Source organism: Cyprinus carpio, chromosome B4 (assembly GCF_018340385.1).
Source record: "Cyprinus carpio isolate SPL01 chromosome B4, ASM1834038v1, whole genome shotgun sequence".
Classification (NCBI taxonomy): domain Eukaryota; kingdom Metazoa; phylum Chordata; class Actinopteri; order Cypriniformes; family Cyprinidae; genus Cyprinus; species Cyprinus carpio.
In genome coordinates, this window is record NC_056600.1 from 18,788,522 (window position 1) to 18,792,060 (window position 3,539).

The 3,539-nt window shown below is 39.7% G+C and overlaps 1 long non-coding RNA gene across 1 annotated transcript; it reads right to left on the bottom strand.

Annotated features, from left to right (window-relative positions):
* Positions 1-2,584: 2,584 nt before the first annotated feature.
* Positions 2,585-3,042, bottom strand: LOC122137269. Its single transcript, XR_006154726.1, has 3 exons — positions 2,969-3,042; positions 2,776-2,824; positions 2,585-2,675 (listed from the first exon to the last, which is right to left on the bottom strand). It is a non-coding gene; the product is annotated as an uncharacterized LOC122137269 (long non-coding RNA).
* Positions 3,043-3,539: the final 497 nt, after the last annotated feature.

Sequence of the window (3,539 nt, forward strand, 5' to 3'; positions counted from 1 at the left end):
TGTGACAAGTGAAGTAAAAAACATTAAGAGAATGTGAAAGAAATTGTTGTTTGTAAAATATACTTACTGCTGAATTTTCAGCATTCATTACTTCAGCATTCAGTGTCACGATCTTTCAGAAATCATTCTAATATGCTGATTCGGTGCTCAAGAAGCATTCTGTTTTTATATAATTTTTTTTTTTTTCTCCAAGACTCTGAAAATTAAAAGAACAGCATTTATATGGAACATAAATGTTTTGTGACATTATAAACATCACATTGTCACTTTTGACAATTCCTTGCTGAATTAAAGTATTAATGTCTCTCTCTCTCTCTCTCTCTCTCTCTCTCACACACACACACACACATATACACACACTTTCTTTTTTTATATTTCTCTCTCTATTTAAAACACAAATGCGGTTTTAGATTTAAGTAATTTTTGTTTTCATTTCTTAGTTGGAATGGTGGTAAGCAAACCGCTTGACTGAAATGCATTTGAGATGCAACGACAATGACTTAAATTAACTATGTGAAATCAAAGTGGATAGAACTTGACTGAGGTTTCTAAAACTAATAATAGACCATAGTTTCTAGTCATAGCTTCTAGTGTTCCCAAAAGTCTTCATTGCTAACAGCTCTTTTCACAAAGGGCTATGTACTCAGAACCACAAAGGTGCAGCATTGACTCATTTACTTTGATGGCTGTAGAATCTGAAATTTTCATGCGGACAAAGAAGCAGCTTATATCTTAACTATCATTCAATCATTCAGTCATAGTTTCTTTTGGAGTTTTTTTTTTACTAAATAAAATACTAAAACACATTCTACCACTCTTTATCATATCCTGTCCTGAATCATTTATGTGTGTCAATAAAGAGTCAGATCACTGTTTCTTGAGACATGGGACAAAACATGGCCAGCAACTGTAACTGCTATTAGGTATAAAAATGAAAATATTTTCAATTGTAAATGTTATGAGGTGTGGCGGTGTGAAGAAAATCCACCCCTTCCGTGCCCATATAGGGATGTTAAACAATTACCTGGAAATTATAAAAAGGAAGAATTGCTGGGAAAACGTGGGGTAAATGGTAAACTCGGACTCCAAGAGGCAGTTGAGCGAACCACACCATGGATGCGAGTCTTACCTGAGGAGGTGATCGGCGGGAGTGAGACGCACGCTGTATTTGGTCGGGGTGAGTGCGGAAATGTAGATCCACCGGCTGCAGAAAGAAAGTGTTACGAACTGCTGAAGGAACTCACAGGATCGCTAATCCATGGGGTTTTGCTACTCCGGAGAAAAAACCGCTGCCTCCTAAAGAATTTTCTTCCTGCCAGTCATGGTCAGCGATTATTTTTACACGCACTCACACACTAACGCACGCACCTAGTCGCACGATCTTGATCCACTTCAAGCACACATTCGCGATTCGCTCAATTCGTATTACTGACCTTCATTTCATTTTCCTTTCAGTGTAAATATGACTTTTGTTGGTCAAGAGTATAGAATTAACTAATCCTGTTTTTTTTTCTTCTCTTTTATGGACCGCTGATGATTGTTTTTTAGAAGAGAATGCTTCGGATCTGCTGATCTTGTTTATTTGACTCATGTGTTGGGAAAACTCTGTTCCTTTAGTTATGTTTGTATGAAAACCTTGTCGTTTGAAATTGTTGGTTTTTTATTTTACTTATTTTTTGTTCGTTTGTTTTTTTCCTTCCCTGTGTTTATATGGGTCTGATGTGTTTCCAGAATTTTGTATAAAGAGGGAAAAAAAAGAATGAATTCTTTCAAACTGCAAGCTGTTGTTTGTCTTCCATCATCTAACGTGCAAGCAATCCATTTAGTTTTTTTTGTAACTGTGGTTTTAAAATCTCCCTGAGCTATCATGGTATTTTGAAATGTATTTGGTGACAGGCCAAAATCCTGTCTGGCGCCCGAACTATAAAATAGATACTTTTTTCCAAAATTGTCACTAGGGCGCGCCACCGTTACAGAAGTGGCGCCCAAACAGGGACTTGAACTGAAACATTTGACTAAAACCTGAACATTTACTGTACATTGATTACTTGAACATTTCACTGGAACTTGAACATTTTTCACATGCATTAGAACATTTCTCATTTAAACTAAACATTGTGGGTTTTCTAATTACGGAGTACTTGATGTTGTATTTTGAATGTGCTGTGTGAAAAAAGAAAAAAAAAATGTGAAAATTGTTGAAAATTGAGACTGTGGAAAGTGTACTCTGTCCCTTTGTACTTTTTTATTTTATTTTTTTTATTTTATACCCCCCCCCCCCCATAGTCAAACAGACATAGTCATTCCAAGTTACTGATCTCATTTAATGATTATTCACACAATATGGACAAACAACACCATAAAACCATGGCCACTATTCCTCCTTCACCGTCGACCTCTATGGAAATTGAACCACCCCCAGACATAGCAACTCCAGTTTGGCCGACTGTGCAACCAAGCCCCGTTCCTCCACCTCAGTTTCCCACCTTTCACTTCACCCCAACTCAGTACAGCAGTCCCTATCCCCGGTCTCAGGTGCACTTTGCCTCCGCCCCTCAGGGTGGAACTGTTTCATTTCAGCCAGGAACCTATGCAACTTTGCACATCCACATCCACTGAAACTACACCCTCTTCCTCCGTGTCACAGCATCGCCTGCCTGGTTACCTCCCAACTCCTGGAAAAGAAATTCACCATTTGACTGCGCAAATTCAAGGTAACTGGGACAATCTGTTTGACTTCATGAAACATCAGGAAAAAGCTGTGAAGGAACTCACCCAGGAGCAAAAAACAGCTACATCCCATCATGAAAAGCAACTTGTAGACCTGACTTCCAAAATAGAGGCCAACAAACAACAAATTCTCACTACGTTAACTGCAACAAAGGTGGAATCCACAGATTCAGATCAATTAGTCAAAGCCATTGAAAGTGATATGATGTCACATGAGCTACAAAAATAGGAGTTCTACCTTGATTGCTGAAGTCCGTTTCATGGTGGAGCAACTTCAGGTTGAACTTCAGAGAGACATCAGAGCTACACAAAGAACCTTCAAAAGGATCAGGAGCAGCTCTTACTGAGTGTAATCATTGCATCACTCAGGTTGACAAGCTACCCCCACTCAACTAAAAGAACTTCAAACAGACATGGAGAAAGGGCAAACGGCAAGTTGAAGACATGGCTGATCCAAAGTAAAGGGGTACAACCAACCTCCCATTTCACACTTACCGCACCATCACCGCTAGAGGAAAATGTCCAGAGTGTCCCCCTATTCCTGCTGGGAAAAAGTGACCATTTAAAGTTGACCTTTCCACTTTTGGAAGACCGTCTGATGACCTCGAATCCTCTGCTGTATATAACCCGGTCGTCAGGACTGTTTTAGCATTGCATCCTCTTGCAGAGAGTGGGACTTGTTGGCAACCTTTCCGCAGTGTACTTCACGGCACAGCATTCGGACTGGTGGGAGGTGCTCGCTCTTCAATAACAGACATCCACATGGAAGTGCAGTTTGATAGACCTGACTTTGGGTCCTGTAGAGGCCA